The sequence below is a fragment of the Phascolarctos cinereus genome, unplaced genomic scaffold, assembly GCF_003287225.1.
Source record: "Phascolarctos cinereus isolate Bilbo 61053 unplaced genomic scaffold, phaCin_HiC Scaffold_726;HRSCAF=1367, whole genome shotgun sequence".
Lineage (NCBI taxonomy): Eukaryota > Metazoa > Chordata > Mammalia > Diprotodontia > Phascolarctidae > Phascolarctos > Phascolarctos cinereus.
In genome coordinates this window covers 12,258,586-12,286,573 of record NW_027556098.1, presented here as the reverse complement: position 1 = coordinate 12,286,573, position 27,988 = coordinate 12,258,586, and the positions used below count along the sequence as shown (strand labels likewise).

The following is a 27,988-nucleotide window of genomic DNA, read 5'->3' as shown; positions in this document are numbered from 1 at the left end:
TGTACAGGATTGGATCCGTAAATGGGAAATGAGGTTTAATGATCACTCGGCATTTCTTTGCTGTTTTGCCATCGTAACTAATACTTCTTTTGTTCTCCTATCTTTAAATAAAGGCTGCCTGTCAATTGCTCCCCTCAAAAACTGCCGCACCACGTAACAGTGGGTATGATGTGGGGTGATTTGCAACCGTGTTCCTTGTTTATTGTTCTGCCTGAGGTTTCTGAAAATGAAAAATGATGCAGGTGGAAGTGTTGATTCTGGCTAGAGACTCTGTGTGTGTGTGTGTGTGGTGTGTGCCAACCATTTTTAGCACCTTTTGTTTTCACAGTTGGCAAAATGCACACTGGAACTAGAAGGCAGTGCCTTTCAAAACTCTTTTCTGGGCTGAAATCTGTAGTCCTGTTAGCTTCACTTATGTGACTGGTAGCTCTGGTATTTTTCAGCATTGCACAGTGTGAAATAGATTTCTGCAGAGCTGGCTTCCCTGCAGATTAGTCTCCCCCTCAGACTGGGTAAAGAACGCCAGCATCAGATGAAGACCTTTTTCCTTTCCTTTCCCTTTCTTTTTCGTTTTTAGTAATAGCAGTAAACAGGCATTTTGACTCTTGGGAGCGCTGAGTGTGAATATTGAAAGAATGGTGAGTCAGCAGCCACATCTAAATGAAAAATTATTTAAATGAAAGGTGTGCATGAAAATTAATTTAGAAAATATTGTTTGTATGCATTCACAGCTTTGTGCAGGCAAGCTTTTTAACAAAAATGATAATGGGAAAATCAAATCATTGTAATTCTTAATGTTTCCCTTTCATTTTGTATTATAGCTGTTGGGTTCTGTTTAGTTTCTTCTGTGTGAAAATCTGCCTAATGACAGTTTGAGGTCATTTAATTTAAAAAAAAATACACATGATTTTTTGCCTTTTATGTTCTGATAAAAGAAACATTTCAAGTCTTATTTTGGACATATTTCCTAATGAATGAAATTTCTTTGCCCGCTGTGTTAAATGACACTTCCTTTTTTTATATGTACAATGGATACCATTTCTTAAATAGTCAAGATTTGCTGCAGATGTAAATTGACTGTTTAGGTATGTATGTAACTGGCTTGTTTCTGTGAGTAGGAGTCCATGCTTGCTGCTTATGCTAGCTGGAAGATGAGAGGGAAAAAGAATGGGTTGCAAAATTGTATTCTGTTAGCAATTTAATTGAATGTTAGATTGAATATTGTGCTTAAGATTTATTAAATAAATGGATACAAATACTAAGGTATTTCATTTGAAACAAAATAAAGATCTAGGATGGATTAGTATTTATGGTGACTATAATTCTTTCCCCTTCCATATAGGTCAGGTTGGAGAAAATGTTTTAGCTTCCTAGATTGTATGTTGTGAAATGAATTCTGTAGACACCTAGAGAGAGAAAAAAAAATATAAGCTTACTGTTGTGATACATTTTGAAAGAATACCTATAATCTTACATCTTATACCTATATATCTTATAAGATGAAAGCATTTGATCAGAGGCAGTCTTCATTTGTAGAAGCATGAAAATAGGGCACAGAAAAAGCTGGTCTAATGAAAGATGCTAACAATAACCATATATCATGCACCGGCATTAACAGCTGTAGGTTACATAAGGTTTACGTAGCCCAGTTGGGGTGACACTCTATCATATTAGATACATGCCAGCTGTAGGATTTTTGTTGATTGACTGCTCAGACAACATCTGCCTTTTGGATTTTAGTAGTTTTAATACCTAATGGATATTTCATATGGCTTTTGGAAAACACCTACTTTCCAGTTTTTCTCTAACCCTCCTCCACGTCATACAAAGGAATATTAGTAAAGGCGGAGGTGGAGTGGAGTGAGGACACATAAAAAGGAAAGGACAGTAGAGTAGTTGTCTTCATGTGCTAATTTTTTTCTTTAACTCAATACCTCTCCTTCTCCGCCCCTATCTCCACCCCTACCCCAGCCTTGGGACACTTAGGATTGTCATGCTGCCTTTAGCATGGTTGAATAGCTAAACCACTTCTGCAGTTTGCAGACCTCCCTTCATCCTTGAATTATTACCATAGTAGTTTAATTATTTAGTTTCACAAATTATTTTCTAGCAACAGGTAACAGGAGTAGATTAAAGAGTTGCATCTTGTAAAAGTTATCTTGATCATAATTTTGACATTTTCAAATCAAAAAATACTTTTGGAAAAATGTTTGTAGAGAGAGGCAAAGAACTTGAAATGCATTTAAAATTATTAAGTTTTCCTGAACATTTGTGACACGTTTGTTATTAGTTGCCTCTCATTTATTTAGTTAAAAAAAATTTTTAATTTTCATTGATGACCAGTTTTATGTCCAAATTTTTTTGGCACTGTGTCAGATTCAGGATTTAAATCTAATTCTGGTTATAGTGATAAAGTTTACCATCAGATCCAGTTTTCCAAGTGTTACAGGTTATGGAAAAATTGACAATGTCACAAATGTTCAGGAAAACTAAATATAGATTTACATATTAAGTTTTATTACAAAATTTCTGAGATCCATTTGAGAGGACAGTTTTTTTCCCCAAAAATGTACTTCAACTTAATAAAGATAATGATACCTCACTCATCTTTTTATGGATTTTAGGATTTTACAGATCATATATAATCCTTATAATAATAAAAATAATAACAGCTAACATTTATATAGCATTGTAAGATTGACAGAGCACTTTACATATGTACATTCTTTTAATCCTCATAACAACCTAATAAGGTGGTCGCTATTATTATTCCCATTTGACATATGAGGGAAACAGCAGTCAAGTGACTTGCCCAGGGTCACACAGCTAGTTAACTATGCAAGACTATATTTGAACTCAGGTCCTCCTGACTTACAATTCCTGTACTCTTTATCTTCTGTATCACACAGCTGCCTTATGAAAAGTAAAATACACATGCCAAATCTTTTGCTCGCAATGTGTAGAAGCAGCTTACCTAGTGGAGAGAGAACTGCTCTTAAAGTCAGCAGGGTGTGAGTTCAAGTCTCATCTTTTACTTGCTCTCTGAGCAAATAACTGCTCAGTGTCCCAAGTAACCAAGATTTAAGTTGCCAAGCAGGTATCAGACTACATTAGACAAGACAGTTTCTTCATTGGGGCATTCTCTATATCAGTCTATGTCAGATCTAGGCAAAACAAAAAATTACAGAGAAAGATTGTTCCTCTTCTGTCTCTATCTTACTAAATGAATTGAATATTAGGTGTCCTCAATATGAAATTATAAATATTTTTCCAGTGGTTCAGCTTTGTCCTATTTATAATGCTTATGATGTATAATGTTTTTCCCATTGAAGCCTCTCAAACATTGCTTAATCTTTTTTAGCATAAAATTCCTTCTTTCCTATGAAAATATTTGATTTCTGAACTAAAATCTGGGCTGTCTTGATTATATTTTTTAAATCAAATTTTTTTTCTTCTTTTTTTTTTTTTTTTGGCTAGGCAGTGGGGTTAAGTGACTTGCCCAAGATCACCCAGCTAGTAAGTATTAAGTATCTAAGGCCAGATTTGAACTCAGGTCTTCCTGACTCCAGGGCTGGTGCTGTATCCACTGCTCCACCTAGCTGTCCCTAAATCGAACATTTTTAAAGTATGCTTGTTGCTACTGGATTTTAGCGTGTCCATTCCTTCAGTTACTAATCAGACCCAATAAAATCTGTGGGTGGGTCATTTGGCTGAAGTCAAATGTGTTTTAATGGAAGGAGCATTAAAACTGGAATTAGAATCATCAAGATGTGGGTTCAAGTCCCACTTGTTATACATACCGCCTCTGTGATTCTGACCAGGTCACTTAACCTCTGCATTAGCACTTAACTTCTTGGAGGGGAGGGGCCGGGGGGGGAGTTGTCATGAAGTTCAAATGAGATGGTGTATTTTGTGATAAGTGCTTTGTGAGCTGCAGAACAGCAAATCAAATCAACCAACAAGCATTTATTAAACCACCTTTCATGTGCTAGAGCTGAGCTAGATGCTAAGAATACAAAAGGCAAGAGTGCAAACACAAGAGTGCCGAACTGCTGGGAAGGAGTTACAAGGGAGAGACAACACAAATATATGTAGGAATATTCAAAACACATGCAAAAGAGGGGAAGGTAGCCTTGGAGAAGAGAGCTTTAGCAGCTGCGTGGAGCAGAAAGGCCCTCTTGCAGAAGAAGGTGGTGCTCGAGATGAATCTTAAGGAAACCAGAGATAGAAATGCCAGTTGTTATTGTTAAAGTGGTCCCTACTGGTGATTTCATCTTGGGACTTGACATTTGTAAGGATTTGAGTTAACATGTGCCATCTTGGTACAGATAAAGTGTGTTGAACATAGACAGCAAAATATATACTTTTGGGGCAGCTAAGTGGCACAGTGGACAGAGCACTGACCATGGAGTCAGGAGGACCTGTGTTCAAATCCAGCCTCAGACACAAAACACTCACTAGCTGTGTGACTCTGGGCCAGTCACTTAACCCCAGTTGCCTCACAAAAAAAAACCACGTGTGTGTGTGTGTGTGTGTGTGTGTGTGTGTGTGTGTGTGTGTGTGTGTGTAAAAATGATCTCTACTGGGATATATACTTTGTTTTATCCCAGTAGAGATCATTTTTATTTTAAATATATACAGAAAGAGGTCTTTATATATTTAACACTTATTAAATAAAACATGTAATATATGTTGCTAAACTATAAATATAATGAAATATTTATATATTTAAAATATGTAAAGATATCTTTCTATGTGTAATATGTATATATTTACATTTATAAATATGTAAAAGCATATTTAAATATACCAATTGTTTTACATATATATTCACATTTATATAAAGAGAACTATATTGCTCACATACATACACACGTGGGTCCATGTGTTTATAATGTTGTCTAAAAAACTATCTGCTGAGAACATCCTTTTGAAAGGTTAAGGTATTGTGAGTTTATTGTGAGTTTAAGAAACTTCCTTTGGAAAATGGGAGAGCAGTTTGTTAGCTGATCTCCTACAAGTCTCCTAGCTTTTCTGTATGAATTGGGCCCCTGACTCTACACTGGACCAAGTCTCCTTTGATCTTTTAGCCTGTTGTTGTGTGTGAGTTTGGAAGTTTCTTCTTTTTTTCCCCATTCCTGGATTTTACGATGCCAGCTGGTGTTCTGTCTGCAATATTTGTGATTTACAAATCCAGCATAGTACCTGGCACATAGTAGGGACTTAATAAACGCCTATGGATTGACTTCTCTGCACTCTCAGAAGGCTCCCAGTTCAGATATTGTTTGTTAATTGTATTAAAATATATAATTGTGTGCCTTTCATTTCATTATGAGCCACAGCTCTGATTGTCTTCCTTCCCTCTGTACACTCAGTACTGATTTCAGCTAATGAATAGAACAATCAGCCATTATATAGTATAATAAAAAGTGAGTATAAGAAGCGTGGATGTGAATGAAGGTGATTGTTTGACCGTGAGGGTAGGAAGTCATGATAGTTGGTGTGAAATAAGATCTTGGGGTTTTAGTGAATTGCAAACTCAGTGTCAGTCGGCTATATGGCATGACAACCTCAATGCCTTAGGTTGCAGTAAGAGGGGTAGTGTCAGAAACATGATCGTCCCGTGGTACTCTAGACAGGTCACATCTGGAGAATGGTGCTTTAAGGCCCAAATAAAATCTCACTTTCTACAGGAAGCCTTCCCCAACCCTTCTTCATTCCAATGCCTCCCCTCTCCTATTTCCTGTTTATCCTGTATATAGCTTGCTTTGTATATATTTATGTGTTCTCTTTCCTCGTTAGATCATAAGCTTCTTGAGGACAGAGAATTTATTTTCCCTCTTTTTGTATCCCCAGAACTTAGCACAGTGCCTGGCATATAGTAGGTTCTTTTAATAAATGTGTATTGATTTATTGAGCTCTTTTATGTTTTGTTTTGGTTTGGTTTTTTGGCTAGGCAGTGGGGTTAAGTGGCTTGCCCAGGGTCACACAGCTAGTAAGTGTTATGTGGCTTAGGTCGGATTTGTAGTCAGGTCCTCCTGAATCCAGGGCGGGTGTTCTACCCACTGCACCACCTAGCTGCCCCTGGGTGTTACATTTTGGGAAGGACATTGACAAGCTACGTGCTTAACCAGGGTCCTAAGGTGATTTAGGAGGTAAGCCAAGCACAGAGACTGATTGAAGGAATAGAAGATATTTAACCTAGGGAAGAAAAGTTGGGTTTTTTGTTTTGCCCTTTTTTTTGGAGGGGGGGAAGAGAAGAAGGTGGGATAGAGTAGTTAACCTGAAGTATTTGAACTGTTTTTGTGTAAAAAGAACTAGACCCATTCTATTTAGAAACAGAAGGGAGAACCAAGGGCTGTAGAGACACAAGTGTCTTTTCAACTGAAGGAGTGACTTTTCTAACAGCTAGAATTATTCCAAAGTGTATCGGCAGGTAGCAAATTCACTCTCACTTGAGGCCTCCAAACAGAAGTTTAGTTACTCTTTGTTAGGAAGGCTGTCACTAGGATTCTTGGCCAGAAGACCTCTGAGGTCCTTTCTAGCTAGAAGATTCTGTGATTTGGCTCTAATCTAATCAGATGTTTGGTGTAGCAAGACTCTTTGTAAAGGAATTTTACTCTGATCTGCTTTATGCTGTATTCAAACTTAAAGACCCTGGAGAAAATCCCTGCACCTACATTGAAGCAGACTTAGTGTCAAGTTATACTGCTACTATTGCTGCTGCTGCTAGTGCTGTTGCTGCTACTACTACTACTGATAATAACTTTTAAAGTGCTCAACAAAATTATAAGCGATCAAGCCTGCTGAATCTCTCAGTATCTTCCAATAACTCACATAGTCACTTCAAAGCAAAGGCAGCTTAGAAATGGAAGATTCCTAATTTAAAGGGGCCAGGGTCTCACTGTCTGCTCTGTTTCACCCTGAATAGGCTAAACCCATCTACTTATATGCAATGGACATATTTTGTTAATTATTTTAAAAATATTTCTTTTAAATAATAGGGTTTTTTTTTTATTAATTTGTCCCTCTACCACCCTCTGCATTTGAAAATTTTTATTAAATAGAAGGGGAAGGGGGTAAGAGAAGGAGAGAGAGATAGAAGAGAGGACAGACTAGGGGAAGGGATATTCAGAATGTATGACATCTTGGGGTTGGGTGGAGGGGGAAGATGGGGTGAAAATTTGGAAGTGAATGTTGAAAACTAAAAATAAACAAATTTATATTAAAAAAAAAAGAAAAAAAAACAATTTTTATTAAAAATCCCTTATTATATCTACATAATCCAGCAAAACAAATACCTCCATTAATCCTCCACTATCTGTGTACAAAAATGTTTCTCTCTCTTTATTCATTTTAAGTTTATCACCTCTCAGGAGGTGAGTAGCATGTTTCATCTTCATTCTTTTGGACATGTGGCAAATCATTTATCGAATAGTGTTCCAAAATCTTTCAGTATTGTCTTTCTCATTAATATTATCATGATATAAATTGTTCTCCTAGTTCTATTCGCTCTGCCCCACTATCAATTGATAATGGTTCTCCCAGTTTTTTCTCAAATTATCCATTTCACTAGTTTTTACATGTGTTGTTGTTGTAAAGTTGTTTCAGTAGTACCTGATTCTTCATGACCTCATTTGGGCTTTTCTTAGCAAAGATACTAGAGTGGTTTGCCGTTTCCTTCTCCAGCTTATTTGACAGATGAGGAAACTGAGGCAAATTAGGCTTAAGTGACTTTCCCAGGGTCACGTAGCTGGTAAGTATCAGAAGCCAGATTTTGAACTCAGAAGGATGAGTCTTCCTGACTGCAAGCCCAGTGCTCTATTCACTGCAGCACCTAGCTGCCCCCATTACATTTATCTACTTTATTTGTTTAGCTATTCCCCAATGGGAGGATACCCCCTTGTATCCATTTTTGGCTACCACAAAGAGTCATGCTGTAAATATGTTTGTGTATAGAGATCTGTCTTTTCGTCTTATGTTGATTTCTTTGGTATATAAAACGTAGTAGTGTAGCTGAGTCAAAGGACAGACACGGTTTGGTAACCTTTCTAGGTATAGTTCCAGATTGCTTTCCAGAATGACTAGAGCAATCAGTTCACACTTGCGCAAACAGTACTCTGATGTCCTTGTTTTCCACAGCCCCTCCAGCATTTATCGTCTTTGCTAGTATTAGAGGTGTAAGATGGAACCTCAAAATTGCTTTAATTTGCATTTCTCTCATTATTAGTGATTTAGAATGCATTTTTCTTCATATGATTATTGATAGCATGGGCTACTTCTTTTGGAAATGTCCATTCATATCCTTTGCCCATTTATCTATTGGGACATGTCTCTTAGTCTTATGAATTTGAATCTGTTCCTCATATATGTTAGAAGTGTGTCCTTTATCAGAGAAATGTGTTGTGAAGATTTGTTTCCTCAGTTACCATGTTTCCATTCTGATTTTTACTGCATTATTTATGTTTATGAAAAAACTTCTAAATTTTATATAAACAAAAATTGTCCAGGTATAACCTTTGCTCTTAAGTCAGAATCTAGAGGTCTCCTCTATCTAACCAACATTTAAAACAAATAGCCCTTTGTATAGATCCTTCCAAACTTTTGCACCCGCTGACCTCCAGCCACTGTACAGCATCTTTACGATAACTTGTGTGGGTTCAGGTGCCTCTTTCTAGGTCTCCATAACCATGTTGCCAACATGATAGCCATATAAAATAGAAGGTTTTATCTGGGAAAAAAAAATCCTTCATGGTTTTTCTCTTGTGGTTGAAGAAGCTGCTGGCTAGGGGCAGCTAGGTGGTGAATGGACAGAGCACCAGCTCTGGATTCAAGAGGACCTGAGTTCAAAACAGGCTTCAGGCACTTGGCACTTAGTAGCTGTGTGACCTTGGGCAAGTAACTTAACCCCATTGCCTAGCAAAAACCAAACAAGCTTAAAAGAAGCTTATGGCTAATAACTTCTTGTTTTAGGGGGAACAGGAGAGTAAGTATTTACTGTAAGTATGAGGAGTAAAAGTAGATTTAGGGGCTTTCAGACAGAGAGAGAAAAAAAAACTGTTAGTACTTTCCCTACTGTATATATTGTTTGTGTTCATAGTTGTTTGGATGCTGTCTTCTCCCATGTAAGTGCCTTGAGGGCAGGGACTGTTTCTGCCTTTCTTTGCATTTCTAGTCCGTAGCTCAGTGCCTGACACATAGTAGGCATTCAGTAAATGCTTTTGGTTGATTGATGGGAACGTACGTACATTGTACATTTTCATGAGATTACCATGAAAAATAATTACGGTTGTAAAAATGGTGCTTAAAGGGAGAAAATTTTCAGTAACTCACTTATATGCAACACATGAATATGTCATAATGCTGGATAAATTATATATTGCTGTAGTAAATTTGAGGAAGAACCTCAAGAGGTAACACAGTCTAGAAACAAAACTATGAGAAGGATAAATAAGTTCATTAGTTATATGCATTGGTGTAGGGTTCTTAGAAACTGGGATGTTTTGAGATGGACACCTTTTAACTTGAGGTTGAAACTGGACAGCAAACCACTGTCTACCTAAAAGCGTGCATACGAAGTAAGATACTAGATCTGACCTAGTGATCCTTCCAAACCACTGACACATGGAGCTTTGGTTTCCAAATCTCTGTTGCTTTAGTTAATTTATTTTTGTGAGAAACAGAATTTAATCCTCGTGAGGTGAATCTGTGGAGAGATATGTCCACTTAAGAGACAGTTTTGGAAGACTGATTAAAACAGGAGTATTAACTTAAGTCTGATAATGCTTCTGGCTTGGTTTGCCTTGTTCATCGTAGTGATCATTATCATTGTAATCCATCTGGCTGTTCTGATGTGTTCAGGGCCGCTTAGCCGAATTCCCTACCACCTCCTACAAAGAACATACTTTGTGTTCTTGAGTGCTGTTTGCTCTTACAATACTGTCTAGTTCTCTCCCCACTTTTCAGTTCATCACCAGTAGTGGTTCGTTGTTATTAATGACCCTAAGACCACAGTTATAAGGAGAAATTTCTTGGTCACTCCAGATTTTGATGGATTGTAAAATGTATTTTTAATGGCATCTGGCCACAGTCCTAAACTTCTTATATACATTTTCAAGAAAATGTTCCATTAATACTTAAATGGGGCGGCTAGATGGCGCTAGATAGAGCACTGGACTTGGAATCAGGAAGGCTCATCTTCGGGGGTTCAAATCTGGCCTCAGACACTTACTAGCTGTATGAGACCCTGGGCAAGTCACTTGACCCTATTTGCCTCAGTTTACTCATCTTTAAAATGAGCTGGAGAAGGAAATGGCAAACCACTTCAGTATCTCTGCCAAGAAAACCTCAAATGGTCTCACAAAGAATCAGACACAGCTGAAACAACTAAACAACAAAAATTAACACTTCATAGTTTTTTTAAAGGTTGTTATTAATGACACTTCAATTTGCTATGAGATCTTCCTAGAAGAATTATAAAAAGGCAGACTTTTCAAACAGTGGTGTTAAATTTGCATCAGCTGGCTGTAAAACTTTAGAGTGCAGCCAGAACCAGATGGAAATATAATTGGGAAATGTTTAACAAAATAAATAAAAGTATAGTATGACACTGATGATGTTTGTTTGACACACTGTGTTAAAGTATAATGGAAAGAGCTCTGCCTCTAGAGTCAAAGGGCCTAGGTTCAAATCCCACTTTCCGTGCTTACTATTTATGTGATGACCTTGGGGAAATCCCTTCACTTTTCTTGCTGAGCTCAGTCTCCTCATCTCTACAATCAAGGAGTTGGCGATGTGTTCCCTTCCAGGCCTACGTCTGTTATCCTGGTCTTCAACATTACCTTCTGTCCTCCGCTACTCCCTGACCACAATAGCTTTTTAACATGTTATTCTGAATGTGCTCATTTGTCAACAGTGTAGCTATTTTTTAAAATCCATGGTTCTTCATCTCTTTTGGGGAAAAAAAATAGCATGACTTCTAATTTCTTTAGAATTATTATATAATTTTTTTCTTTTTTTTCTGTTTTTCTATGTATTTTTTTCTTCCTCTCACTTGGAGAATGCGTTCTTGAATTAGAATGCCTAATTATCATTTATGTATGATACCTTTTGGTAGTAGTACTTATATGCTGAATTGTTCAAGGTCACAGAGCTGTTGTTTGTTAGAGTTTGAACCTGTCCTCAAATCTTTCTTCTTCCTACTGGAACTCTCTGTCTTGGCAGCTAAATGGTTCAGTGGATAGAAAACTGGAGGCAGGAAAACCGGAGTACCAGTCCTACCTTAGCTCAGAATAGCTGTGTGACCCTGGCTAAGTCACTTAACCTCTGTCTGCTGAAGTTTCCTCATCTGTAAAATGGGAATAATAATAGCACCTAATTGCAAAGTATAAATTGTAAATTTACAACTAATTATAAAGTTTAAGAAGTCAACGGGAAGTACCTCCTGGATATGGCAGGGGTCTGAGAAAACAGAAAGCTAGGAGAAGCCAAGATGGGCCTTTCCTTGAAGACCGTTGTCATACACACACAAATATACAGACACTTGGCGTGTAGTAGTGTTATAAGAATGTTGGCTGTTACTGTTTTTAGTATCATCACTATCATTATGAGTATTCCCATGGAGGAATGCTAAGTGAGGTCATGTTTGTAAAGCTCTTTGGAAACTTTAAAGCACTATAGAAATACTAGTTATTATTATGAGCTATTATTATCTTGTTGTTCAGTTGTTTCCATCTTGTCCAGCTCTTCATGACTCCATTTGGGGTTTTCTTGGCAAAGATACTGGAATGGTTTGCCATTTTCTTCTCCAGTTCGTTTGACAGATAAGAAACTAAGGCAAACAGGGTTAAATGACTTGCCCAAGGTCACACAGCTGCTAAGTGTCTGAGGCCAGATTTGAACTCAGGAGGATGAGTCTTCTTGACTCCAGCCCTGGAGCTCTGTCCACTGTGCCACCCAGTTAACTCAAGCTGACAGCCTGGACCCCTCCCCAAAGTGGAGACCTTAGTAGGAAATCACCAGTGGGAGAAAGGGACTGGCATGGTGGAAGGATGTTCAGGGAGGAGAAAGCCACAGGGGAGGGTGGAAGTAATTTACATATATGTAATAGAAATTAAAAGAGGTAGCTAGGTGGCTCCGTGGATAGAGTGCTGAGCCTGCAGTCAGGAAGACCTGACTTAATAGCTGTGTGACTCTGGGCAAGTCACTTAAACTCTGTTTGACTTAATACACTAGAAGAGGAAATGGCAAACCATTCCATTATCTTCACTAAGAAAGCCTCATGGACAGTATTGGTGTACTCTGGTCCATGAGGTCACAAAAAGTGAGACACAACTGAGCAACTGAACCACAACTACAAAAATAGCAATAAAAATTAAATTAATTATAAATTGTGAAAAAGGGGAAAAAATCAGAATAGCAATTCATATTAGGAAACTCTGTAAAACCCATTGATATCTCTGCTCTACTTAGATTAATAAATTTAATCCACAGTGTATTATTTTTAATCATATTTTATCACATATAACTGATTTGAGGGAGGCAGAGTAGAAGGGAAGAGAAGAAAGGCTTTTTTAAGGCACTTTGAAGTATTGGTCTAAGAAGGGCAACCGTGGATATAGGACTTTCCTATACATTCTTCAGTGGTTTCTTATTTCTAAATATATTTCTTTGTACTCACAAATCACTCACTTGGAGCTACTAACTTTCTACATGTAGATATACATTAAAAAAAGTTAAGTGTTTTGATTTGTCCATTTACAGCCATATTTGTGATCAGAACCCATGTGATCCTACTGACATGGTATTTTCTACACTCATCCAGTTGGCCAGTAAACTAAGGGCCAGATAAATGCTGTTTCTGGCACTGATTGACCAGTACTGCTAATATTTAGGCTTTTCTGTCCAGGGCTGTAGTTGAAGAGGTCAATAGGAAATACCACCTGGAGATGGCAGGAGTCTGACGAACAGAGAGAGTTAGGAGAAACTGAGCTGGGCCTTTCCTTGAAGAATGTCACACACACACACACACACACACACACACACACACACACACACACACACACACACACACACACAGAAATACTGACACATTTTATAATCTCTAAATTTAAATATTTTTATTAGCTCAAAATAATGCTTCTAAAAATCGTATAGCCTAAAAATTTGTTTTCCTATAAACGAGTGCATAAGGTCTTTGGCTCAGCTGTGAATGGATTTTTTTTTTTGGCTGTGGTTTTACCTCTTTTCCTTTTTGTTTTTTCCAAATGATTTATCAGTCTCAAGTACTGTTAAATGTCCAAGTTGAGGCAAATGAAAAGAGCCAAAGGAAACTGAACCTTTCATCTACTTTTTTTTCCTACTTAATACATTGAAAAAGCCAAAGCACTCTGACTTCCTGAAGGTAATCAATTGTTAAAGCTAGCACAATATTGGTCTAGCTTTTCCAGATATTATAGGTGTTAAGTGGCTTATTTGGGCTTCTTGTGAATTTAAATCCTTGGTAGCAATAGTGAAATAATTGGAAACTGAACCTAAGAGAAAACTGTAGGTTAGTTTCCTTTTCTTTGAGGGTTTCTGTCAAGTACAAAGAATAAAAATACAAGCTTTTAGGTCTGGTATCATGGTGGATATTTGCCTGGTGAGAAACAATTGCTCAAAAAAGATTGATACCTCTTAATGAGTCTGCATGAAGACAGAAGTTGTGTATGTATTCTTGCTTTGGCCACTATAGGCCCTGAAAACTTTATTTCGACGATTAAATGTGTTTCTTTAAAAAACCACTTCTTTGAGAAAAATGCTGTCTAAGACATTATCTCTGCAAAGTACTTCTAATTGTTCTCTCTGCCAAGGGTGTTTCCATAAGCAGATTTATTTTCTTGAAACATTGCTATGATCATCCTAATTCTCTCTTCAGAAATCTTTGAGGAATTCCTGTTGCCTATAGAATAAAGTCTCAGCTTCTTAGCTTAGCATTTAAAGTCCTCACCCATCACATTCCCACTTCACTTCAAGAATTCAACAAAATTAGTAACCACATTGAAGTGGGCACTCTGTCCAACAGTCAGCCAGCAGACATTTATTAAGAGGCACTAGCTGTGCTAACCACAAAGAACGGGGGAGGAAACGTTCCCTTAATGTGGAAAAAAAAAACCCACAAAAATAACCATGTGCATCAAAGGATACATATGGTGTAAATGGACGGTACTGAAGGAAAGGGACAAGTAGCTAAGGAAGGGAGTGGGTGATGGGAGAGGCCATTCAGAGGGTTTTCTATTTTGTTTTAGAGGTAATAGGGAAATGAGTTTGATGAATAGGGGATGACACAGTCATACCTGCCCTTTAGGAAAATCCCATTAGCAGCTGAGTAAAAGATGAATTGGAGTGGGGAGAGACATGAGACCAGAGGACCAACTAGGAGGTATTGGAGTAGTGCAAGTGAGAGACGATAAAAGCCCTGAAGAAGAGCAGAGGGTGTGTGAGTAGACAGAAGGGGCCATATACAAGAGATGTTGTATAAGTAAAAACAACAAGATTTGACAGCAGATTGGATATTTAGGGTGAGTATGAGTTGAGGATGATGTTGAGGTTGAAGTTGCAAGCTTCAGTACCTGAGAGGATGGTGGTATCTTTTTTAAAATTTATTTTAATTTGTTGAATAAAACAAGCATTTCCATAATACAGTATAATAGAAAAAAGAGGTTTGTACATAAAACTGTAGCTCTATTATGTAGAATTTGCTATTCCTTTTAGATATATAATAAAGTTATGTAAATTTCTTTTTCCCCCTTTTTTCCTTCCCTCCCACCCCACCCTAGAGATGCCTACTGTTAGACACAAATAGGTATATAAGTAATTATTCTATACATATTTCTAACAAATAGGTATATAAGTAATTATTCTATACATATTTCTATCTATCACTTCTCTCTCTGGATGCAGATAGTATCTTTCTTTATATATCTTTTATAGTTAATTTGAGTATTTATAATAGTCAAAGTGACTTATTCGCTCAAAGTCATTCTTACAACAATATTGCTGTTACTCATTGAACTCATTTCTTTTTTTTATTATTAATTTATTTTGATTTGTCCATGATCACTTCCATATGCTTCTGAGTTTAAAATTTTTCTCCCCTTTCCTCCCCAAGACGGCACACAATCTTATGGGCTATACATTTACATTCCTATTAAACATATTTTCACATTAGTGATGTTGTAAGTAAGAATTAGAACCAATAGGAGGAACCACCAGGAAGAGGAAACAAAAGGAGGAACCACCAGGAAGAGGAAACAAAACTCAACAGATGAGAAAAAAATGAGCAAATAGTATGCTTTGATCTGCATTCAAATTCCATAGTTCTTTCTTTGGATGTGGATAGCATTTTCCATCATGAGGCCTTTGGAGATGTCTTAGGTCCTTGTATTGCTGGGAAGGGTTAAGTTTATCAATTAGTCATCGCACAGCGTGGCTGTTATTGTGTACAGCGTTCTCTTGGTTCTGCTCACTTCACTCCTCATCAGACCATACAAGTCTTTCCAGGTTTTTCTGAAGTCAGCATTCGTGTACCACAACTTGTTTAGCCATTCCCCAATTGATGGGCATCCTCTCAATTTCCAATTCTTTGCCACCACAAAAAGAGCTGCTATGAATATTTTTGTACATGTGAGTCCTTTTCCCATTTGTATGATCTCTTTGGTGAACTCATCATTTCTTATAGCACACTAATATTCCAACATAATCATATACCGCAATTTTATAGTAATAAGGAATTTGCCTTCTCATTCTGTGCCACTTTATCCTAAACAAGAGATCTGCCTAACATCTGAGAAGCCCCCTTTTTTGCCCTGTACAGTACCTCTCAACTCACTTCTTGAAGAAAGTATTCATACCTTCTCATCCTGTGTGATGGTATCAGGTTCATTTTTCATAGTAAATTTTTCATAGTAAATCTATGAAAAGTAACAGAGGCATTCCCTTATGTCTTTAAAAGTTTTGTAGGCACCAGAACAACCTTTAGATAGTCTATTGTATTATCTGTTTCTTTGGCTTCATGGCTGGTCTACTTCCTCTTCCTTCATACATTTCCAGAGTGATGGCTTTTATGGCACTTCTTTGGTACAAGTTACAGAGATGACATAATCTACTTTCATCTTTCATCAGTCAGTAAGCGTCTGTTAAGCCCCTACTCTGTGCCCATCATTTTCTAGGTACTGGGGATACAAAGACAAAAATGAAACCCTTTGCATCTTTCACCTGCCCTTTAAACATCTGTAAGTTTGATTTTTGGAGACTGTAATGTTCCACTGATTTGTAGCCATAAGGCATCACAAGGGAAATAGTGGAAAATAATCGGATTTGTGTAGAGAGAAGCTTGGGATTATTGAAAGTCCTGCACAAATTTCCTTGTCAAAAGCAGGCTAATTTTTTTCATATAATAATTATCTTTCTGAATACTTGGTATACATGCTTCAGGTACAAAATTAAAAAAAAAGTTTAATCCTAATTTAAGAGAAATAAAAATAGGCAACATTTATGTAGCACTGTGCCAGATATTGTGCTAAGTTTTCTGCAATTCTTATCTTATTTGAGAAGTGGAGATTATAATTGGCCTGTGATTTCATCAGGGTATGGAATTGTCTGGGTGGAAACTCGAAACTTATAGTGCCAGAGAGTTCCCGGTAACACTGATGGGTTAAGAAACAGCTGACACAGCTAATGTGTCAGAGAAAGGACTTGAACCCAGGTCTTCCTGATTCAAAGTTTGGCCCACTATCCATTAAACCACAAATGTCAAGCACAAGGCCCGAAATGCTCCTTAGTGTGGCCCCAACCAGATTAAAATGTAATCAGGAAATATTTAACAAATAAAAATACAGTAAAATGTAGATAATGTTACTATGTGGCTTTCTATTTCCTTATGTGTCTGCAGGGTTGTAGTGGCCCCTGTTTGTTTTAGTTTGACATCCCTGCATTAAATAATGCCACTGCTTTTGTATGTACCTAAAACTTTTGGTAAACTAATTATAAGCAATATTTCCATAGTTTTCTCATTAAAAAACACATGACACATTAGATTAGTAATTTTTATGTGGTCTCTACAACTTTTAACCAGTTTTTCAATCAGTTATGACAATGTTTACAATTGTGGGTTTTGCAATAACAATATTTGCTTATTGGGGAGTGGCAGACATTGCATCTGGTATATTAAAATACTAGAACATAGATCTGACCATGGTAGGCTTTTTATTCCATATGGTTGTTCTATAAAAGTAGAATCCCCTCAAATTCCTGATACCATTTATATTAAATACTGTTTTTTCTAACTCAGTGCCAAGCCATGAATCATGATCAAATTAACTCTGACCTTGTTTCTGATAGAAATGATAGGCAGGCATGGATGGGGGATGATTTGCCTCATTGGAATAAAGTTCTGAATTGATGAGATTACAGATTCTTTTGAGAAGTAGGAAGCTGAAGTAGAAAGCTGACAGAATTCTCAGTAAAAGAGACCTATTTATATAGCACCCCATCCAAAGTAATCTGCTGCTTAACTAGAGTCATATTTTAGTATATTAATGTTTTTTATATTAATACAAGTATGGTCTAGATATGTCTGTCTTCTCTTCCCCACCCCTCACCCCCACTTGTTTCTACTAGGATGGTACAATAAAGCACATTAAATGAACAATCTTTTCCCGTGGAGAGCAGATGGTGAAATGTCCCTCCCCTCTTTGATGAGGGTAGGGATAGGACCCTACTGTGATAGAATATCACATATACTTCTGGACCTTGTAATTGTGTCATTTGGGTTTGCTTGACTTTTTTTTCTTATACAGAAAACTGAGGTTAGGATGTGAATTGATATATTCAGAAATGACTATAAAACCTAATAGCATCAAGTATGTGTGTGTGTGTATGTGTGTGTGTGTGTGTGTGTATGTATGTATGTATGTATGTATGTATATTTAAGTATGTTAAGGCATTAGTTCTCAAAAGTGTTGACCTGCTCCATTGTCTCATATTCATACGGAAGAATGCCTAAGTACTCCAAAAAATTGAGGACCTAACTTATTTTTAAAGACCACCAGAAAACTGTGATACCTATTAATTAGGAAATGGCTTGAATGAATTATGGTATGTGAATGTAATAAAATATTTTTGTGCCATAAGAAATGACACAAGGGATGGAATCAGAAAAACCTGGGAAGATTTGTAGGAACTGATGTAGAGTAAAATGAGTAGAACCAGGAGAACAATTTATACATTAACTGCATTATAAAGAAAACCAAATCTTAAAGACTTTGATCATTGCAATGACCAGCTACAACTCTAGAGAACTAATAATGAAGCATACCACATACCTACCACCTGACAAAGATGGGTGTAGATTGAGTCAAACATTTTTTGACAACACTAATGTGTGTGTCCATTTTGCTTCATTATATTTTTTTATAACAAAGGTTTTGGGTTTTTTTTTTATGGATGGAGGATTTGGGGAGGAGGGTGTAGCAATGATAGTGGTGTGAAGAAAAAACTGGGCCACTGCAGTATTTGTTAACAAATGTACAGAACAGAATAGAGGTTCAAAAGGAGACAGATAAGCAGGACAGCATTGAAAATAATGTACTGAATTTATCATATAATTGTGAAAAGAAATGCAAGCTCTAAAGTTTTATATGCAATTCTCATTTTTTCTTTTTGTCTGAAAGTGCTTATGTTTGTAGAAGTTTGCCCAGTTCCGAATAACAACAGAAATTATTACTAAAAAAATTTAAAATCAAGGAAGAACTATGTGCATACTAATCTCCCATGGAAAGACATCCCAGTGTTCTTCATTGTTCTCTTGTGGGCATTGAGGGTAAATCCCTCCAGATATTTTTATAACCTGACACTTGCTTTCCTCCTGGATAACGATTTCAGTTAAGGTGGATATGAGTTTAAGTAGGCACATGTCAATATGTCCTGATGTTGGTTTTATGGTTTATTACAGTCAGAAGCAGAATATTCTGAGGTCAGTTTCATAGACTGAATACAGAGAATATCAGTTGCTTTCTTTTAATATGGACCTTGTCATTGAATATACAAGTACTTATTAAGCATCCAGAATGACACTACATGATTTGGAATGAGATGGAATTACAAAAGAAGGTTTTGCCATCTATTACTTGTAGCATCAGAATGTTGGCCACTCAGTCTAACATAGCAGCCATTTATTAGGTTCATATTGTATACAAGCCACATCCAGAAGGCCCAGCTTTGTAGGTTAATAATTCTATTTGTACATTTCACTCTTCAGTTTTGTGCACTGCTGGTGCCTGTCATCCAAGAATATTGGAATATTATTTACAGTTTCACGGTGTTACAAAGTTTAAATAATGTCAAGGAAGGTCAGCAAAAATTTGCCTTCGGTATAAAGTTGTTTTTAGGCTTGTATTTAAAAAAAAAGACTGCCAAATTTCTTTGTCACTAGCAGTTTTGAAGAGTGTTAAGGCATAATCTGAGAGATAAAATGGTATAATTAATAGAGTCTTAGGTTTGGAGTCTGGCAGCTCTGTATTCAAATTCCACTTAAAGTGAAAATCAGAGGGGGAAAATAGGATTATCTTAACATAAAATTATTTAACAGCAGATTTTTCTGAAAGTCATTTATGTATATACTTAAATAAAAGCTCATTTCCTTAAAAATTTAAATACACTCTGAGATTTATTTCCCTCATCCCTAGAGAATGGATTTAATCTCTTGCATCTCCTGGCATACTTACCAACTCTGTCACTCTGGCCTCAGTTTTCTTATCTGTAAAATACCTCTAAATTTGTGATCCCATGATCTCCCTCCTCTCAATTTCATAGTAATTTGCCTTTGCATTTCTTGTGACATGTACCAGATTTTGCTTTTTATTGTAATTTTTTTTGTACTTACCCAATGTTACCTACTGTGTTATAAGCACCTTAAGGGATTAGGATTTTTTTTTTTGGGGGGGGTCCATTTTTGCATTTCTTCTCCCCTAAGGAACTAACTATTGGAGTACCTTGCATTTGCATTTCAGTAGGTGCTTGATAATAATTGAATGTTGAAAAGCTAATTACTTTATCTGGTTGTGCATTTTTTTAAGGGGGGTTATTTCATTAATGTGATAAATCATTTTTGAAATGTCTGCTGCTTATGTTTTTCTATTTATAATCATTTTATATTCACTTTCAGGGGAAATATGATTTGTAAAAAAATCTTTCTCTAGTTTCTGACTAATTCAACATATCTAAATTGAATGTATACATACATACACATATTGAATATAGTGGGTCTTGGGAATTATGTTGGCAGTTTAAATATCTTTGCAGAAAACATCTAAATTTTCTTAAGGTCCTATTGTGGTGTGTAGTACAGAGTGCTAGAGGATGCTTGGTGGTTACTGTTGGACTTAGCAGGAATCAGAAGTTGTTCAGTTTTTGTTCAATTGTGCCTTATTCTTCGTGGCCCCATTTAAGGTTTTCTTGGCAAAGATACTGGAGTGGTTTGCCATTTCCTCCTCCGTCTCATTTCATAGATGAGGAAACTGAGGCAAACGGGGTTAAGTGACTTGCTCAGGGTCACAGAGCTAGTTAGTGTCTGATCTCACCTCAGACACATTTTGGGCAAGTCATTTAACTTCTAAATGTGGATAATTATAGCATCCAACTCCCAGGGTTATTCTGAGGAGAGAAGCAAATGAGATCATATTTGTAAAATACCTAGCACAGCACATAGTAAGCATTATATAAATGCTAACTTTTTGTTTATTTTTATTATAGTACTTTGCTAATCTTAAAAGCTATATAAATGCTAGCTATTATTATTATAATTTTAGTGTTAGAGCTCTTGGGATTAAACCGTAGGTCTGCCGCATGTTATCTCTGTTCCCTTGGACAAATCACTTAATATTTCTAGGCCTCAGTTTCATCATCTATAAAATGACAGCATTGGATTCCAAGGTCCCTTCCAATACTAAATCTATTGTCCTTTGATCCTGTGTTATATGACCTTTAAATTCCTTTTCAGCTGTTAATCTATGCTATGGTATTTATTTGTGGCCATTTTCTGGATGATAGAGCTAAATATTCCACATCTGTGTCAATTTCTTTAGACAGGTAAAGCTGAGATAGGTGGCTTTATAAATATTTAATCTGATATATAGATATATAGATGATTATTGGGGAAAAAAGAGAGAGATGATAATAGTGGCTCATGTTTATATATTTTATAGTTTACAAATTGCTTTTCTCACTACAATCTTGTGAAGTAGAATTATAAGTAATATCCACATTTTATAGAGAAGGAAACTGAGACTCCTAGACCTTAAATAATCTCTCTAGCTGCCTCCTTCCCCAGGTCATTTAAGGTTGTGGAATTAAGAAAAGAAGGCTTATTAGAAATGATTCTCATAGTGTTTCTATATTGAATTCCCCTTCTCATTCAGAAGTTCTCAAACCTTGTGGTCTTGGGACCCCTTTGCACTCTTAAAAATTATTGAAGAGTACCTTTTCCAAAAAATAACTTTTATGGGGGCTATCTCTATTGATATTTGCCATCATAGAAACTAAAACATCTTAGTATTATTGAAAAAAGTTTTGACTCTTGGACCCTCTGAAAGGTTCTTGAAATGTCCAAGGGGTCTTTGGATCACACTTTGAGAATAATAATGTTTATTCCTGATTCAAGTTTCTCCCCATCCCAGTTCATCAGCCACTCAGCTGTTTAATGTAATTTTCCTGAAATGCAAATCTGACCATGTCATTCTCCCTCAATAGACTCCAATAGTTCTCTCCTGCACTGAGAATCAGATGTGAATTCCTTTCAAGTCAGTTACAACCTGGCCCCAACCTACAGATTAAAACTCACCCTCAACTTTTTTAACCTCTGCATGTCTTGTCCCTGTCCTTCTATAAATCCTCCACAAGTAGATCTCCTGAGTGTGCTGAGAAACTTTCTCTAGGTTTTTATTTGTTTGCTTGTTTTTTTTTAACATTATAGAACTAATATTGTAGCACACAGGTTGTATACGTTACTGTCACTCTGACTACATGATTAGCCCATCCATCTCCTTTTCCAAATAGGACATCTTTTTAATGATATCTTTTACTGTTATCTTCTTCTATTTGTGCATAATTTGCATTGATAGTATAAGAATATAAGGGCATAGGACTAGATCCTAAAAACTTTTCCCAGTGATTAGTTTTCTATATTACTTAAGTAAATTTTGTTTACATTGGGTGGAAATAATTATACTAGTCTTATTCACAGAAATTTCTTGGGTTTAATTGATTACAGTAAAGTGTCAAAATAGAAAATGTTAAGTAGATTCTAAATAATGTTTAGTTGGTGGTGTTATTCTCATTCAAATGAAGTTCATACAGTGCCTAATTGCACCTCGGAAACACAGATCTCATTTGCAAAGACTTAGAAAATTATTTGGAAACAGTAAGTGTTCACATTTGCTTCACAACACTCCAAATGAAAGGAATAAGCAGAGTTACCTCATTTTACAGATGAGAAAACTGAGGCACAGTGAGTTTGTGAGAGTATCTTTTAGAGGAGAGGATCTATACCCAAATCCCACTAATTTCCTAGAGTGACCTTGGTCCTAGGATTGTGCTAATAAACATAAGGGAATGCCATTTATTAGAAATGATGGATGGTATATGCTTCCTCTCAGTATTAAAAATTTTTTTTAATGAGTTTATCAAAAGACATTTAAAATGTGGAAAGGGAAAAAAAGCAGCTGTTTTATCCACTATGAAATGTTTAAAATCATGAGCATTTTTTCAAATCTCTCTTTTCCTAAGAGATCTTTCTTTTTTACATTGGTTTCCTATTTTCTATTATGGAACTTAAAAATCTAAATTGTAAGTCAGAGAATGTTATTATACCATTTTGCAGGTTTTGCCTGGGATGTTCTGCTGCTTTCTGAAGCTTGCTTTCTCTTTCTCCTTTCTGAATTGTAAGAGCCTGATTCTCTCCATGGTAACATGTAATTAGCATGTTTTGCATGAGAATGAAGCATACAACCCCTGCTGAATGTAAATGACTGACTCTGGAATGCAGCTACCCCCTTTTGTATAATTTTACTTTATGGTCTAAAATGTTCACAGAAGCTTATCCGTATCCATGCCTTGAGGAGTTTGGGAGTTATTTTATTGTCTTTGTCTTGATTTTTTTTTTAATACTGTGTTTATTGTATACTTTTGTCCTTGAGGACGGACAAGAAAAATAATGAGAAAAAAACCCATTGAATCAAGTTGGAAATGTTCATTGTCCACATAATTTCAATCAGAGTCCTGTTTAGCCTACAAGTTAAAACACATTTTGCAGAATAGACTCCTCATTTGATTATAATCTATACCATTGGCCCTTTACTTTCTGTGACCTTGATTTCTTGAATTCTCACAATTTGCCCTAATAAAAAAAAAATGGTGGTCTTGGGTACTGAACTTGTGAGTAGGAAAAAAGAAACCTAGCAATGTATCAGTTACCTGATCCAAAAATTTCTGTGTTAATTTCAAGTTTGAGAAAATGAAATAGCAAAATGAGATGTAGAGAGTTGTATTAACTGAAGAATAAAATATGTTTTTCCCTAAGAGCAGCCATCAAGATTCACGCATCATTTAATGTAATTTTTCATACAAAGGCAGGCTAGGTATTCAGAACCACACTGCAGTGAAATTTTTGAGCTACTTCTCACTGTTTCTTTAATAGGATGAGGATGAAGAAATCAATTTAAATATTGTTAGAAGCTTAAGTTTAAACTAATCAAGACAGTTGACCAGATCTTTTCTTCAGGTTGTTTTAGGTCAGGCCAAAAACAAAACAAAACAATAATAGACATTCATAAAATATACTTCACTGATATATGGTCAAAGGGATCAAAGATTTAGACATGGAAGAGACTTCAGAAGTCATCCAGCCCTTGTTTTACCAATAAGGGAACTGAGGCCCAGAGAAGTTTATGACTTGCCCAGGTTTACCCAACCAGCTAGTAGCAGGTGTCTGAGGTGGGATTTGAACCTACAGCTTCCTAACTCTTGAGTCTGGGACTGTGTTTGTGGCATCATGCTGCCTCTCTTAAAAAAACAACAACAACTTCATTACAGTGAGTATAATTCAAGATGGAAACAGGACAAATAGAAGTAACCAAGTAGAACATCAACTTTAGGTCAGATCAATTAGCAGACATTTATTCAGCACCTACTGTGTTCATATCGTTGATATCACTGTTAGGATGCTTTGCACTGTATGCAGATGATGCCATTTTATGATGAGATTTTCCTGGTGAAATACTGAGGGAAGATCCTTTTGTACTCTTGGAGCACTTGACCAGAAGAAGGAATAGGCATGCTTTTCCCTTCTCACTCTCAGTTCCAGCCTATCCTTTTGCCATCACTAACCTCTCTTCTTTATATCTGTCATATCTCCCAGTTCAACCAACTCCATGTTGTCATTTGCTGACTTCATATTCTTTCCATTCTCAAGGAGTTCAGTACCTATTTCACAGTCTTCCTTTCTTCTCTAACCCCTGCCCCACCTACATTCTTAGGGATTTCAACATAATGTTAGCGTCCTCTCAAACTCCTGACTTTCCAGTCAGTCAACCTACTAAACTGCCATTATTTCTGCATTCACTCCACCTTAGGGACACATTGGGATGGTGGTCATACCCTTGCTTGATCTAACCACTTACCCAAAATTATTCTACATCCATGTTCCAGGACTCTGAAATTATTCTCTGACTACAACCTACTCTCCTTCCAAATTTGCATTCTCTTTCACTCCTCCTGAAACTACCTTTCATTTTTATTGTGATTTCCAAGTCCTCTACCATGTCTTCTCCCAGTTCCATCTCCTCTGTTCTGGTGTCTTTTCTCTACCTTTACAAGCTCAACCTGTCATTGAATCGGCCTACCACATATTAGCAGCTACTCTTGAATCCTAGACCCCTTGTCCTGTTATCAGTCATGCTTTGCCAAATCACAACTTGAGGTTACTCCCACCATCCTTTTGTACTACTCTGAGTCTATTTGCCAAGGCAGACACAGGAACTATATGCATACAATTACAAAGCATTCTTCACACAAATAAAAATGGATCTAAATAATTGATGCAATATTAATTGCTCATGGGTAAGTTGACCCAAAATAATAAAAATGATAATGCTACCTAAATTAATTTACTTATTCAATGCCCTGATAATCAGATTACCAAAGAATTACTTTGTAAAGCTAGAAAAAGTAATAACATTCATCTGGAGGAAGAAAAGGTCAGTTGGTAATACTGATCCAACTACTGGGTCAAGAACTCAGTATTTGACAAAAATTGTATGGAAAAGTGGAAAGTAGCCTGGTAGAAACTAGGCATAGACTAACATCTCTTATTATATGCCAAGGTAAACTCCAAACGGGTACTTCAGGTGTGATATACTTAGCGAATTAGTGGAACACTATCAGATCTACAGATAGGGAAGAGTTCATGACTCAGTAGGAGAAAGAGAATTTCACAGGAGGTAAAATGGATAATTTTGATAACATAAGATTTGAAAGTTTTTATACAAACAAAGATTAGTACAGCCAAAATTCAAAGAAAATTGGGAAACTGGGGGGAAAAAATCTTTGCAGCAAGTTTTTCAATAAAGATCTCATTTCTAATATATGTAGAGAACTTATGTGGATAACAGCCATTCTCCAACTGATAAATGGTCAAAGGATATGAATAAGCAGTTTCCATAGGAAGAAATCAAAGCCATTATTAGCCACATGTAAAAATGTTCTAAATCACTAATAATTAGGGAAATACCAATTTCAAATATTACTCCCACTCATGCACCTAGTTTCTGGTCGGACTGACCTTCTAACTCTTACCTGTCCTATCTCCCACCTAGTTAGTCTCTTTACATAAGTGTTCCCCACATGTATGAAATGTATTTTTTCCTCTTCTCCGCCCAAGAAAAATTCCTAGATGGCTTCAAATACAGCTCATGGGTGTGCTACTACCTAGTGGAGGCCTATCTTGATTCCTCAGATATTAACATTCTCTACCTCTGGAAAAAACTTTGTATTTCTTACTTATGTATATGTTATGTATTTCTCCAGCAGAATGTATACTCCTTGAGGGCAGGGACAGTTGTGTTTTTGCCTTTGCCTCTTCAGTAGCTTTTATCTATTAGATGCTTAATAAATGTTTATTGAAGAAATGGTTATTGAATTTGAGTTTTTGAGGACATCCCCCAGTTAGGGATGTGTAGTGCCCAGGAACCCTTGGTCCACTAGTAATGGGACTGCCTTCCAATAACTAGAAGGTCACTAGCTGTAAGAAATGGTATATGTCGAAGGTTCATAACTTTTTATTTGGTCATGGAGCCCTTTGGCATTATGGAAGCCTACCAATCCCTTCTCAGAATAATGCCTTAAAATATACAGAATAAAATGCATAGGATCACAAAGGAAGCCAGTCATGTTAAAGTACAATTAATCAGAATTTTTTTTAAAAGTATTGCTATGATAAATCCTGTAGGTTGTATTATGATATGGTAAAGTGCTGAAGAGAAACTAGGAAACAATACTGTTCTTTCTCACTGTGGTTAGCAAACTTGGACACTGAGTCATTGTTTGCTTCCTATTGTCACCTTTCTCCCCAAAGGTAAGTTCTCTGCTTTGCCAAAAGAACCCAAAGATTTATTTTCTGAATTTGCAAGGAAGTGCTTTACTAATGAAATACTTTTTAAATGGACATTTGCACATAGACCTGATTTTGGGTTATAAATCACAGTAGATTTAGTGTTTATGTATAAAGTCTGTGAGCAAATAAATTTCATGTTGCCTGTCCCTAAGCATTTGGAAAGAGTAAATGATCAATTTGAAGAGGTGCAACATATATGTGTGTGTGTGTGTGTGTGTGTGTATGTATGTATGTAAATGTACAGTGAAATCCATTAAAGTTATAATCTTATAAACAAGGAGAGAAATCACTAATTTTTAAGCAAGCATTTTTGAAGGACGGTAATATTGAACCATAGTTTGTCGTGGTGTGCAGAAACATAATTAATAAAGGACCTTTTTTTTTCTAAGTGGTAATTTACTGGCAGTAAATTGGCATAGTGGATAGAAAACCCATCTTCAAGCCTCACCTCTGAAACAATACTGGCTGTGTGTCCCTGGCATTAACCTCTCAGTGCCCTAGGCAACCCTCTAAGATTATTAAGTTTCAGAGAATGTGCCAGCCTGCATTTAGGAGGGGGAATTTCCTCACCCATAAGTTCCTTATACCAATAAAAGCACAGGTTCAGTCTCTTTAGCTTGTGCTAATTTACCACTGTTGAGGAACACTAAAAACGTAGGTTGGTGATTTAAAGAGAAGAGGTACGTTATGTTGAAGTGAATCAAATTCTACCCACATGTGTTATAAACCTGACTTATCACCTGTCCCTCCTTGTGTGTTGTCATTTTCACAGTGATTAAGTGTTCTGCTGTACTTTTATAACTGGTACCTTCTTTGGATTGTGCATTGTTACCAGAGTCACCTTTTGTTATGCCAGTGTTGTTTTGATAACTTTCAGCCTCTATTAGTATTTCCTAATGCAAATAAGAGAGCTGACTTCCTCAAGTTGGGTTCATGTTATCTTAAGCCTTGTGTTTGCTTTTTCTGTTTCAGCTTCTTTTCTAAGCTCACTGTGTCTCTTCAGCCTCCTCTAAGCAAAGAGCAAACCTGCATTCTTTCAGGGTCTCAGAGGTACCTTCTTGCTCTCTTTCTTTCTTTAGCATGCCACTGACCTTCAGTAGTTGATGTGGTAGGGAGCAGCCCTTCTGTGCAGTAGGATGGGGGGAGACTGATAACACAAAGGTAAATGGAGCCGATGGCCTGAGCTAGACTGTAGTGTTGAATTGCTTCTCACCATGACCCCTGCAAAACAGAAAATAAGTAAAATAGAAGATTTGGGGTTTCAGACACACTCATGTGACATGA

At 36.6% G+C, this 27,988-nt stretch overlaps 1 protein-coding gene and 1 long non-coding RNA gene across 2 annotated transcripts in view; both read left to right on the top strand.

Annotated features, from left to right (window-relative positions):
• The window catches only part of SHROOM2 (shroom family member 2), a 246,577-nt gene that overhangs the window by 195,741 nt on the left and 22,848 nt on the right, over positions 1-27,988 (top strand).
• LOC144454340 (uncharacterized) lies at positions 393-27,703 on the top strand. The gene is made up of 3 exons (XR_013482736.1): positions 393-638; positions 22,916-22,976; positions 27,677-27,703. It is a non-coding gene; the product is annotated as an uncharacterized LOC144454340 (long non-coding RNA).